This window comes from Triturus cristatus, chromosome 12, assembly GCF_964204655.1.
Source record: "Triturus cristatus chromosome 12, aTriCri1.1, whole genome shotgun sequence".
Lineage (NCBI taxonomy): Eukaryota > Metazoa > Chordata > Amphibia > Caudata > Salamandridae > Triturus > Triturus cristatus.
In genome coordinates, this window is record NC_140595.1 from 203794540 (window position 1) to 203809214 (window position 14675).

Sequence of the window (14675 nt, forward strand, 5' to 3'; positions counted from 1 at the left end):
GAACGGATTTGGTTCCCTTTCAAATGTCATTTTGATTCTGCTCTTCAGACACAGCATTTGTGCTAAATTATGATTCGCACAGCAGGTAGAAATGGGGCTGGCTCCAAGCAGGAGTGCCTGCAACATGAGCACAATGAAGTGTCAGATCTCTACTTCTATCATCAGTCTTCCAGAAGCAGTAGTAAGAGACAAACAAAAAGGCAGGCCCTGCCTAGAAATGTCATCACCTTGTACAACGGAAAATGTAGTCATTATCCTAACCCTTATTATCTACCAAATGGCATTGTTCAGAAAGGGTCAATCAGCAGCCCCAAGCTAATGAACTCTTCATGGTATTTCTAAAGGCATTCCTGCCTCCATACACTTCCCTTTAGTGTCTGGGTCTCCGCCCTTGAGCCACTGCATTTCAGGCAATATACATCCACTGTTTGAGAGAGATATCCTCACCCTTTATCTTGTGCTATGTTGGAACCAGGAGCATCCGTAATAGGTCCCAAACAGCCTCAAAATAAACAAACACACACACACACACACTTCTACTACCATATTTGTTTTACACACTAACAGCGCACACACTTCACATGCTAACAGGAGGTCAGCAGCAGGCTATGGGTTTCACAGAACAGAGTAACTTTACACAAGAGCGGACCAATAGACCATGGTCTCAGTGACACAGAGAACAAGCATTGGCATTGCCAATAGGTCTCGCTTTTGGGACCTTATAAGAATTTAGTTATGCAGCACAATATCCTTGGTGCAATAACATCAACTGTTGCATGGCTAAAAAATTATAAGGTCCCAAAGGCGAGACCTATTGGCTATGCCAATGCTTGTGTTAAGAGGCCAGGCATGCAGTTTTAAATGTAGGCTGGTAAGAAAGGTGCCAACCCGAGGGATAAGGTCTAGAGAGATAAGCTAGGAAGAGAGGTGAGTTATAATGAGATAGCACAAATAGAAAGGTGTAGCATAGAAGGACAGGTCAGGTAAACAAAGTAGCGAGGCAGGTAGAGCCGGTGGGATGAAAAATAGAAAGATATGAGAAGTAGAGAAAAAGAGGTGCAGATGAGGTAGAGAGATGAGGCTAATACAGAGCAAGTGTGAGGGAGAAGTAGAGAATGGTGAAATAGGGAGAGAGAGAGAGAGATAAGACAGATGTATTAAATGAGCGAGACATTGGAAGCAGAGTGTGAACGGAAACAGTGAAGGAGATAGAAAGATGAAAGCAAGGGAGTGATAGATGGAGTGTAAGAGCATTGTAGAGAAAAATAAAATAATCATCATGAATAGATCAGCATGAGCTCATCGCCAAGATGGGTAGATCTACTGGACTGTGGGGTGGGGTTTCCGAGTACAGAGCAGTAAAGGAGAGGGGCACTGTATGGTTACAGAAAGCTTAGCTGCTTCCATCTAGATGCCAACGCAATGTAACAGAAGACGCCCCTGGCTGACCCCATTAGCAGCACACCCAAGTGTGGTTTGCTAACACCCACAACATTGTCTCCTACTCACTGGTTGGTACTTAATAAACAATTACAGGACGAGTACTGGACTGGTCTATGCAGTAGGGATGTGCGCCCTCTGCAGGCCAAGACATTGCAGCCCTGAAAGAGTTCCAGAGCAGGGAGGTTGCTTCGGGGGAGAGAGAGCACAGCACCACGTGGGATAGAGCTCATGAAAGTGGCCAACTGCTCTCCAGCAAAACCAATCATTTGATACGAGCAGTGGGTCCAGAGCATAAAGCTCAATGTAGCTAGCCTCTCGCAACGTTCAGGTGACCATGCAGAGCGCAATATTATTATTAACGCCAACAGCCTTGATTGGCGCACACCTTTTAATAATTTTAAGTAGACAGGGAGATAAACAAAGCTAATAAAAAGAAAGCACGTCGATTTGCGTTATTTATTTAAACAGGAACCACAAAGGATTTAAAAGTTTCTTAAATGAAAGAAAAATATAGTAATCAAAATGATCGAATAAGAATCTGGGTCGCAAGTCAAAAACCATCGATCCGAAGATGTGTGCTGCAGTCTATCTTCTGTATTGGGGAACAAAATAAAGACGAATCCAAGCGAGCTCCCAGTCGGTTCATTCTTAAACGCCCCTTTGAAATAACGTCAGTGGCCCAATGTTAAGCGCCAGAAGTACTCGCTTCAGGAAAGTGCGCTGGCCGCTTTGTTTCAAACCAGGAATGTTAAGTCATATGAACTTGGAAAATATGACAGTCTGTAAAAAGGAAACATTTCTGACCAAATTTCCCCCCAAAAAGCCCCCATTCGCCTTAGTCAGGTTTTACATTGCACATCTGAAACAAATGCTGAATCGCCGTTTACAGACAGGCACGTCCAGCCTCTCCTAAGAAAGTACACTTCTATTTCCAGGAAATAAGTGAGCGGCGCGCCAGACAGTGATGTCATCCAAGAAGAGCAAGAGAGAAGCCACCACCACTGGAAGGCAGGATGTTTGCCTCATTAAAGAAGCCACCTAACCCAATACCGAGAGATCTAATACCGCATTAAAAACAATTGCAAGTAAAAAAACATTTATGGGAATGTGCGTTAATAGTCAAAAGCAAAGGGATATTTGAACTGGACAGTCAAACACAGGACTTTCCTACTTTGTTATAAAGTGTTATAAAAAGGTTTACCAATTCCTTCCCAACTAAAAGAAAGCACTCCGGTGGCTTACGATTTTAATAAGATACGCCTTTGAACAAAAACCAACAGGTACACAATGCAAAGGATGAGAACAACAAGTTCTAACAAGCGTTGGCCGTGCGCGAGCGGCCGGAGACGCAATATGTGGTGGGGGAGGAGGAGAAGCGGGAGTTGTGTGTGCGCGTGCGTCATCGTGATCGCGATCGCTCTGAAAGCGAAAGTGATCGCAATCACGATGACGCACGAGTTTTCAAAGTGCTGCTGGCGGCCGGCTTCGCGCGTGCACGATCGCGTGAACGCAAGCGTTAGGCCAGCCAGCAGCACTTTGAAAAGCCCACATACAAAATGTCTCCCCGAGCCAGCGCCCATGCGCTGGGCTCAGCGAGACCTAAAAAGGTATAGTCACACTACAAATCACAGAACACAGTACGCTGCCGCTACTGTTTTATGTGATAGACCCAGGACAGGGACTGCAGTCCACTTGGTGCTTCCCTCCATGTCACAGGAGAGGGAATGGACCTCACATGGTCAGGGACAGGCTTAGACCTTTACGCTCACACTAGATTACCATGAGGCCAGAGCCAAAAAACAATCCAGGATACCAGTTTTACATGCAGTTGGGCACTCAGGGGGGAGGTACATGTCTGTATACAATCCAGCAGACATTTGTTTACCAACAACGATGACATTTTATGTGCTGAAGTTCTAGATCTCTTTGATGACAATGTAAAGCTTTTTTCTATACAATAAAGAGCCTTTTTTCCATGAGGTAGTTGCATAATCCATATCTATTCATTTTGACTAAGGGAAGCCTAGTAAATGAAGTTTTCTATAGAATTTGCCAAATGTGTAACAATAGAAAGAATTGTGGGGGCTGAAGAGGGAGCTTTAATAGGTTCCTTTTGCAAGGGAAAAGTGTCTGCTTCGCCATGTATGCTTCCAGGTCTGCAGGTCACTTGGTAACTGAAGCAGAAGAAAAACAGGGACCAAAGAGTGGGTCTTGTATTGAGACATTTCATACAATAAAGATAAAAAAAGAATTGTGGTCTGGCTAGATTGCCTAATCACAAAGTGCTCCTACATAGTGTCACCACTGTGTAAATGCCTCTTTGACAGCCAACAGCTCACAGTCCTAGGTAGTGTAATTGCGTTCTGATGAAGACCATGCTTGTGAGTGATATACAACCAGATATATTGCTTCCAAATCTGGATTGCTTAGAGAAATAATGGCACCCAAGACAAACAAAAAGCATCCGTTTCATGACAACGGGTAATTGTGTGGTCAGCTATCAGAGAATTATTGATAGCACAGTTAACTGTCTGAAAGGTCTTTTCTTGATCTTCCCCCCACAAGAATGGATGACCCCTCTAGCTTTACTGCATGATGGGCTGGAAAATGCATCAAAACTCTTTAATAAAGTGTCTGTAAAATTTAGCGAAACCTAAAAATCTTTGAATCGCTTTGCAGTAGGAGATGGCCACGCTAAAATAGCCTTTGGCTTCTCCATATCTATACCAATTTCTTTTCCAAATATCTAAAACAATAAAAGGGCCTTGCGATTCTTAGAATACATACTTTTCTGCTTTCACATATAAGGAGTGCTTCCTCCGTCTGGCAAGTACTTCTCTTACATGAAATCAATGTTCCTTTAAGTCCCTAAGCAGATCAGGATGTCACCCAGATACACAATCATAAAAGCATCTAACAGATCCCCAAAGAATGAAATTTACAAGGTGTTGCACGAGCATCACAGAAACCAAAAGGTATCAGTTGTTCATATTGAACAGAGAAGGGTGTTAATGTGTTCGCTCATACCCTAATTGATCCATACTAAATTATGAACTCTTCTATGATCCAACTTGGGAAACAACTGGCATATTTGATCTGATCTAGGAGCACAGAAATGAGAAGTGTATACCGATTTCTGATGATGATGGTGTTTAGCTCTCAAAAATCTATAGAGCTCCTGCAAACGTCGGCGAAAAACAATTTTTAAGCTTTTTCTTGAGATAATGTTGTAAAAACGCACCTTTCCATAATGTCAAATGGTAGATCCTACCATAAGAAATATGAGCCTTGAGGAAGAAATCATTAACACACTTGTTTTATCGATGCAGTAGTAGTGTGTCCGCCACATATGACTGAACACATCTTTAAAGTCTTGGTACGCAGAGGTCATTCTTTCCTCTGCAGTTGCTCCTACTGGACCCACTTCAAAGTAAAAGAAGTTAGTGGTGGCATTATATCTATATCCCTGCGATAATGGCAATTCTCTTGACAACAGGAAAGATATAATCTTACAGGAGTCTTGCAATCTGTGGATGGTTTTCATAAACATGTGATTCCTAATGCTATGGCAGAATCTAGAGCATCGATGATGTGGAATTTGATGGATAAAATATGACCTGATTGAGTAGACATCAATATAGTTTTAGTGTTTTTGCAAACTGCTCCTGAAATAAGAGACTTTAACCAATATCTTTAATTACTTTAGCTCTTTCTTTGTCCTGTGTCAAAATTTTAAATAATCTTCGGAATGGACTGTTCATAAAACAGCGAGTAAATCCTGAATCAATCAAGGCCTAGATTTCAATTGGCCGCTAGGAAGTTATTAAACACTTATAGAAAATAAAACTTGGTATGGATAGGCGAATCAGAAAACCTTTCTTTTATTTTTTAAATATAGTCTTTATTGAATTTTTACTATAGTATACACATTACTTAATGCACATACTTCTTGCCATATACCTTCTTTTTTTTATTAGTCAACAAACAGTTCCCCAACCTCCAAACATGCAGGTTATCCTCCACTTTATCATCTCTCCACGCGTGCTTCATGTGCATGTCCTCCGTCACGCCAACTCAGAAATACCTATAAGCCATTCTCGATAGTATGGGGCTCAGGGCCAGCCATCTTATAGGAATGTGGCACTTAGCCAACAGCAGCCAAAGGAGCACACATTTTCTACTCCACTTTCTCCCTGCCGGGCATGGGACTAAACTCAACAGGACCTGCTGACAGTAAGTTGTACAGTCCAGCCAGTGGCCCCGTTTAGCTTTCTCACCATTCCCTGCCAGAAAGGTGCAAGTTCCGGACAGGACCAAGCCAGGTGCAGGAAGTCTGCCTCAGCCTCCCTTCAATGAGGGCAGTATGCTGCACAAGTGGTGTATGTGGTGTAAGACATCCCTGGTGAATATAATTATATTGTATTAATTTGGAACAGGTGTTAAAAGCAACCGTCTGTACCCCCATTTAACGTTTACCAATCTGTAGCAGTGACAGATCCCACACCCCAACATTTGACTTGAAATGTTAATGGTGGCGCTAGGAGATCATTCTCAAAGAGCCCTATACACCACTGATATCAGTCGCCTTCCTCTGGCCATAGCCAACATCCCTGATATCGGGGATGCGGAGGTTCATCAGGAAATCACAGCCACAGCTCATGTGCTTTGGCCAAAAGTTTTGCGTATTGGAGATACTACCCCGTGCCAAGGACTAGATAGCGTCCTCTCTTGTAATAAACCTACCATTAGGGTAAAGGTCCACCAGTGTCTCACAGCCACCGCTCCCCCATTTTTCAATCGACATGGCCTTGGCCATTCTCACAAAAGATTGCAATGACCATATATGCATGTCAGGTGCATACAGAGCATGTTGGATCACTCGTTTCACCACAAGCTCCCATATTTTACAGAGTGGCGTACAACATACGGTGTGTCTGGTGGTACGCCAGCCCCTCTCATAAGTAGGGTATTCAGCATTTTTTGTAGCATAAGTACCTTTCATGAGTCATTTTTACCAATTATCTTCAGGGTCTAGCCAATGTATTGTGTCCTGTATGTGGGCCTCCATATAATTCCATATCGGGAATCTCTACTCCCCCCTCCAACATTGGCCTTTTGAGAGTGGAAAGCCCAATTTGTTTCCGTTTATACGGCCAGAGCTGATCTACTATGAGCTTATTGATTTCAAGGTGGTTATGGCGAGGGATCACATATAATGTGCCCTGCAAAGTGTGTAAGTATCTTGGTAGTAGTATCATTAACCAGTGCGACTCTGCCCTTCCCTGACAGGGGCACGGTCCTCCAAAACTAGATCACCGTTCGCATACCATCTAACACCCTGTCGATATTACGAGTTGTGAAGCCATGTTCATTGTGGGTGACCCTAATTCCTATATATCGGAGACTCTGTCTCCCTGTGAAGTCTCACCGCCGGCAGCCTGTCAGCCAAGACCGCTGTCAACGCTCCCAGGGGAAAGAGCCTGGACTTGTTACGGCTGACATGGTGGAGTCCCAAGAATTTCCCATATTTGTGCATTGCGCTCAGCAGAATGGGCACAGAATATTCCGGCTGTCGCAGATAGACATGAACATCATCTGCACACAGGGAGATCACATGGTTGGCCTCCCCCACCATGATTCCCTAGGGACTAAGTTTACTACCCACTTGCTCCATTGCCAGTGCAAACAGTAGTGGCAGCAGGGGGTACCCCTGTCGTGTGCCTCTGTGAAGTGGGAAACTTCACGAAACCGTCCGCACTCTTGCCCTCGGTCCGTAGATAGTAGTTTCACCCACCGTATGTAATTAGTACCAATACCCACTTTCTCAAGGACCAGCCAGAGCTAACACTCGTCAACTGAGTAGAATGCTTGTTAAATATCAAAAAACACCAAGGCAATAGCGTTGTCTGATAGAGGCAGGGCATGATATACATGTGAGAGCCGCCGAAGGTTACAGAGGGTATTTTGCTTCGGAATTAACTCACAATGGTCTGTATGCATCATTCCCGGAAGGAGTCTCATTCAAGAGATGGTAGGAGAAGGTCAGTCTGGTCCTCCTCACCCGGTTTAGGAATCATTACCACTGTCGCTTCCCACATTGTACCTGGGAGTCGCCTCTTCCTAAGGGCCTCACTGTATACCTCTAACAGTTTGTCTGCTAGGGAACCCGCATTTCTATGAAATAATTCTGCTGGTAGCCAAATCTCCCTCCAGGGTTTTGTCCATTTTTAACCAACGTATGGCTGCTATAATCTTCTCTCTGGATTTGGGCACGTCCAGTCACCCTCCACGAGACCCAGCATCTTCACACTAGTCAGGTACATTCACCCCTTCTACACTGCATAGCTCGGTTGGGCTGTATATGTGTTAAGGAAGCGGGACATGGACGCAGTATTGATGGCCTGTTGCATGCACACAAGCACACATCCGCTATCCTTTACTAACAGTATTGGGATGTGGTGGACGTCCTGTTGAACAAATTACTTACCTTTGTTAACAATATATCTGTAAGAAACATTAGTAGTGATAGATTCCTTACCTTAGAATTACCCCCAGGCGTCAGACTGGATCCAGAAAGTTTTCGTCAGCAGTACCCCTGCGCATTGGTAGGTGGCGTTGTGCGGCTCCTCATCCGTCGTTGGCGTCGTGGTCGCCGAGATGACATCGGGGGCACTACCTAGACGCTGCCCACGCGCGCCGACGTCCGTTCTATACACGACTTTCCGCGCCAGGAACGCAGTGATAGATTCCTTACCTTAGAATAGATACCCCAGCAATACCAACCCCGGTGGTGGGTCTGCGAACCAAGATCAAACCAGGAAGTCCCGGAGAACAGAACGGCCAAAGAAGCCGTCTCTCCTGACTTGGCTGTCCAGGCAATAATGCTTAGTAAACGTGTGCAGCGAGGCCCACATGGCTGCCTGACAGATATCTTGCAGGGGGACACCACGTCCCAATGCAGTCGTGGCTGTAGTTGCTCTAGTGGGATGAGCATGCAGCCCCACCGGAGGCTCTTTTTGATACACAAGACAACCCAGTGGGAGATAATCCTCTTGTGTACCGTCCGACCTTTCTTGGTGCCAACGTAGCCAACAAAGAGTTGGTCATCCACCCGGAACGGTTGTGTGTGGTTGAGATAAAAGGAAAGCACGCGTTTTGGGTCCAGACGGTGGAGCCTCTCTTCCTCTCCCGAAGGATGCAGAGGCGGAAAGAAGGTGGGCAAGGTAGTGGTTTGCCCAATGTGAAAGGCTGTAACAACTTTTGGCAAAAAGGAAGGACGGGGCCTGAGCACAACCTTGTCTGGATTGATAGACAGAAAAGGAGGTATACAAGAAAGAGCCTGGAGCTCACTCACTCGCCTAGCGGAGGTGATGGCAACCAGGAAGGCAGTCTTCAAGGTCAAGAGACAAAGAGGACAGTTGTGAAGGGGCTCGAAAGGAGCACATATAAGGTAAGTAAGAACCAGATTCAAGCCCCATAGAGGCATCACAAACGGAATAGGAGGGAAAAGGCGTCTAGAATAACCTTTAACTCACAATTGGTATCTAACCTAGTATTACTAAATAGTGACAAGTTGCCCGTCGCGGTATTGGTGTAAATCCCCTAGACTTCTTGTCAATCGAGAAGTTAAATAATTTGCGGATCTCGTTTGGAAAAGGGAGCAGGAGGGTTTCCTTGTTCTCTGGGAAAGAGGAGTGGAAAGCCCCGGACCCAGACGATGAGGCTGGGAGTTAAAGTTGGGTAGCAGGTGCCCTAACTCTAAGGGTTCCATTGGGCTAAACTGCAAACGAAGTACCTAGTAATATTCTTAAACTGGTTTCTTGGAATGCGGCTGGGCTACTGACTGAAAGTAATAACATTATTTTTTAACAGATTGGAGGCTCACGTAATATGCATCCAAGAATCCTGGCTTACAAACTATAGGAGGAAACAGTTTTAAGCTGCCCTGCAAACTCTTCTAGGAGAGGCCATGTAAAAGGAGTTGTTACAATACTGCTAAGTATCAACTACAGTTGGACATTTACGGTCAGCTGTACGACCATTTTTAGCGGTCGCAAACGGAAAATCGGCCAGTTTGCGAGTCGCTATTAGGTAGGGGCGTGCCAAGGTCGTCCCTTCCTAATAGCCAGTCGCACTGGTGTGTACGATTGATTTGCAACCACAGTTGAAGTAGGTGCTAAACTGTGAGTATTTTACAACTGCAAGTAGGTGGTAAGCCACTCGCAAATGGTAAGGGGTCCCTAAGGGACCCCTTCACATTTGTGAATGGATGCAAAATTATTTTTTACGAGCAGGCAGTGTTTCCACTGACCACTCCTAAAAAATGAAACAGAAAAGTTTCATTTTTCTTTTTTAAATGCATCCCGTTTTCCTTTAAGGAGAATGGGCTGCTTTTTTTAAAAAAAAGACTGCTTTATTGAAAAAAGCAGTCGTAGACATGGTGGTCTGCTGACCCCAGCAGACCACAGTCCCTGTGAGGGTTGGCTATTTCCAATGGGTCGCAAATTGCGACCTGCCTCATGAATATTGATGCAACAGTTAATTTGCAACCCCATTGGGAATCGCTAAGTGTTTCAGACACTGTAGTACATTCCATTTTGCGAGTCGCAAAACGTCACAATTTGCGACTCGCAAAATGGAGTGGTAGTACATCTGGCCCTTAATGAATTCACTAGGACTCAAAACAAATACAGGCCGTAAAAACATTTTTTAAGGGGGAACATGATAGTAATGAATCAATATTGGTGGTTAATGTTTAAAAATATACCCCCTGATCCTATCTATTATCAACTGGTAACTGACAAGTTTTCTTTTATCTCTGGTATTACGAAGAGAGGGGATTGTAAACTTATAGTATTAGTAGATAAACTAAACGTTAACATTCCCAATAACATTCCAAGGTCGTTGGCAAACGAACCCAAAGAAGCAGCATTAAAAATTCTCCCCGCAACCCTTCCCCCAATTGTTGAATAGGTAAAACAGGATTACGGCTGAAAGTTTTAAGGAACAATAATTTTTTAATAGTAAATGGAAGAACAGACAACAAAACTCCTCCCACTTTTACCCATAAATCCTCTACCAGCTGTTCCATTATTGACTATGTGATCGTCCCCATTCTCTACATTCGATATAATCTCTGACATAAATGTCTACGATAATCCTTTTAGTGATCATAAGTTTCTTTGCTGAATGAATGATGTAGCTCTAAAGTAAGTAGAAACCTGGAATGTCAAAGACATAACAGTAGGATTTGAGAGATCAAATGGTAAAACCTATGGCAAGCTAAACGAATTACTGTATGAAAACATTGGTTGCCACCTGTAAAATAAACAACTCAGTCTCTCTAAGGAGACCGTATCCCAACCCTATTACTCATATAAACAGGGAGTTAAATAGACGAGTGAGGATCCAATATGTTCTCTTCACCACAAAATGAAGTAAATTAATCTCCTGAAAATCAGAAGGCACAGATTGAAACTAACTTTAAAGAAAGAGAAGGATGATGACCACAACTGGTTTTAGCTAAAAGAAGCAGTCTCTCGCAAAGATGTTAAAAGATATTGGAAACCACCTCTAACAGTTACAGCACCAGAGTTAAACCCCTCCCAATCCCAATAGAGGAAGCAGAATGGAGATATTATTCGCAGGGGACATATATTCAGGCAATTCTGGTGCACAGTGGACCCATACTCCTCCTACTGATCACTGCCCTTCTCCCTCAGAATACAGTGCCCCCACTATGAAAGAGAGTGTGGGTATTATTATGGGAATTAAATTTTCTGGGTCAATGGGGCCTGCTAAGATCCCCATCACCATTATTAAAAGTTAGCCTTCTCCTTGGGCCACATACCTTACTACCCTTTTTGCCTATTGGTATCAGTACAGAGTTACCCCCCCCCCCCCTCCCCCTCTCTTGATGCGTAAGAATCTTACTACCAATACATAACAAGCATTTGCAATGCAATAGGACTCGCACTGACACAAGACCTATTGTATTGCATCATGGACAACGGGGGAGCACAGACAACAGGAGTGCGGGCAGGGGAGAAGGGGCGAGAAGGCACAGACAAAGTAGTGCTCACAGTCTTAATAACACATACCGTACTGTGTAACACTCGAAGTAAAGAGGCCAGTAGCCATGGGAGGGTACAAAGAGGACATGACCATAATAAGGAGGGACTTACAAGTCTCATAATCAGACAACAGCATTTACAAAAGACAATGTCCCGAGGCAATTAAAAACATGGGTGGAGTGGGCGGACCTTCCACTCCATACTCCATTACTGCATGCCTCGCAAAGCAAGCAGCGTATATGCACTGCCGCTATGGGCTCGACCTAAAAATATGGAGGAACTGCCAACTCCTCACTGGAATTATTCAAGTTATTTCTCTAGATATTTAGAGGAATCAATGCTGATAACGTTCCTCTAGGGAAACTACATATACACGCACTGAGCACTGATTTTTAACAACCCTTAAATAATCCTATTACTTCAAAAGGTTATTGTTGGGCATGTTGTATGCTCAACTAGATGCCTCAAAATTGTGGTCTGATGTCACCATCACAGGTGCCATAAAATCAAAAAAATCTGCTTAACTGATGCCTTTGGGGTTTAAGGCTTCTGTTACAAAAGTCAATAAATCTACTAGAAAGGTAAGGGACTAGGGTGTTTTCTGCAGAAGCCCATCTATGTAGCAGTGCCAACTGCATGAAATATTGTCTGGGAGTTGTCAGACTGTAGTATGTAGTTGTACACGTAATCCAATGGCCACAGGTTTGAATCAAAATACATGTGTTAAGATGCCAACTGCATAGCACTGCTTATAGCCTACAGCTCATAAGACTTAATACAAGAGTAGGTTCCAGCATTTATCGCAGAGAACTTTGCTGGACCTGAAGCTCATTATTTAATTGCGTGGCATAGTTCTTTAAGGCCAACTGGAGAATTCTTCTAGAGAAGAATAAAAAGGCATTAAGTTGGACAAATCTTAGAAGTACCAAAAATACTGGAGTGTTGCTGGTTACACAACCTCCACATGATGAATGCCTGCCAAGACTCCTGATGTAAGCAGGAGAATCAATTCAAGGTAAATGTAACTTTACTTTTCTGTCAGTTTAAACTACATTTCAATAAGTTCATGGGCAAATGTAATTCCTGTATTTGTAACTAGACCGTATATTTTTCTAAAAGCAGGCATTTGTTTTGTGGTTGCATATGTAGACTTCGTTCTACCCCCGATGAGACAGCTGCTTTTTCAGACAGATATCACTACACCATGGGTGGTTTGGTTATAGGTATAAAGCAACTGCAGTGTAATCAGAATAAGAAGCATACTACTACCAGGAGTCACGGAAGTGGTATCCTCACATTGAATCGGGTCACGGCGCCCAGACATGATAAAGTTTAAGTGCATAGTCACTCCAATTTGTAGTTGACTATGCCTGGATGTACACAGGCCTCCCTGTATTCAGCATATTGTTCAATATAAATATTGAAAAGGCAAATTTGCCCTTGCCTGTATTTAAAACAAGACACGGCATCTTGCAGTAAGCAAGTGCTCTCCTTAGGTCTTCTGGAGGGAAAAACAATCTATAAAAATATATTGATTTTTTTAGAGGTTGGCTAGTTACTAACCTTTCACGAGGTTAGTTTTCCTTGACAAACGCTTCGGTAGTACGTAGACCCTAAAGAATTGCCTAGTGTGGAGGCAGGGTTCGTTGAAGGCACGGTGTAGTGAGTCGCAGCCGATTTACATCAGTCGGAAACTATTAACAATAAGGCATTGCCCATCAGGTCGGAGACCAAGGTTCTTGCTAATTAAGGATCAGTTTTGCACCCAAAATTCGCCCATAGTCTAACAACTGACGGAAAGCCAACCAAATATGTGAACCCTGGGCGTCCGTCCGTATTCAGCAATGTAAATCCGGTTACTCTGGTGTAAATTGGGCCGTGTCGCATTTCTAGTCACAATACATTATCGCAACCAATCCATACCTGCTTTCGCTGCCAGCACTGAAGCAGGCCACATAGACCCTTCCACTCCTGATAACCACTCTCACTGTTCTCTGCAGAGGGACTTTGGGCCTCGCGCCGCTGGGCCACCCATGCGCTCATCTTTTGGTCCCGGCGCGTGCGCAGTCTACAGCCACGGGACAAGTTAACAGCTGCGCGGGTCAGCACATGAATGTCTAGAGTTTGGGCAAGTGGCAGTCCTTGTGTAGGACAGCGCATGGCGCAGCTCTTCCGCCCCTCCCTCATCGTTCCAAAGAGCCTGAAACATTGTAGAACAAGAGGTAGCTCCAACCTGCGGGGCCTAGTAGAAACTACACATGCCTAACTTTGGTCGTGCAGACTATGCAAGGAACAAATGTATGGTCTGAACGGAACGGAAATTAAAATAAAGCCGTACCAGCCAAATGCTGCAGTGCATGCGTGTTTCAGCCAAGTAATGGCAACTATGGAATTATTTAGTGTACGGTGCTACTTAAGAATGCATGCGTCTGGCACCGTTCAGAGAATACAACGAGGAAAACAAGCGGTACTGAAAGCAATTGCGAAAGCAATCGCTAATGTAAAAAAAACACACGCCCGCGAGTGGTGCGGGCGCGCGCCACAGCGAACATGCGTTTTCAATTATCGCGCCCGTGTCTGGGCACGACAATTAAAACCACATGGCCTTTGGTGTACGTCATAGACACCAATAGGCCATGGGCGGAACAATGCGTCAGCCTTTGGCCTATTGCGTGCCGTCTTTGGGAAAAACACGCACTCAAAGGCCAATCGCGGATGCCAAAAGGAAAAGCACGAGCGTGTGCGATTCCAGGCTCCGTTTCTAAACCCCCTAATGCAACGCAGGGCGCGAGCCCTAAAAAAGGCCCTAGAAAGCTCCCCTGTAATTACAGTCACATAGTCTTGCTGGGTGCAGTAGGGTAACTATTTGCTTGCAATATCCTGAAACATCTCACTAAGTGGGTTGAAGAGAAAAAAAAAAAACCTTATAGAACAAACGGGTTTTAGGAAAAAAAACACTGTACACTTGATAATATATTTATGTTGAGGCTTATAGCGGAAAAGTAGGTTTCCACCTGAGGGCTTAACGAATACATGCTATTTATCGACAGTACAACATTATAGAAAAAAATTGAAGAAGTAAGGCACGTCAGGAATCACATTGTTTCGGCGCCTGACTAGCACAAAACGACATTTTCCAGAAGGCAAGGTGAGGCGGAG

At 44.2% G+C, this 14675-nt stretch overlaps 1 protein-coding gene across 2 annotated transcripts in view; it reads right to left on the reverse strand.

Annotated features, from left to right (window-relative positions):
• The window catches only part of PDPR (pyruvate dehydrogenase phosphatase regulatory subunit), a 567407-nt gene that overhangs the window by 313336 nt on the left and 239396 nt on the right, over positions 1–14675 (reverse strand). The window lies entirely within an intron of this gene.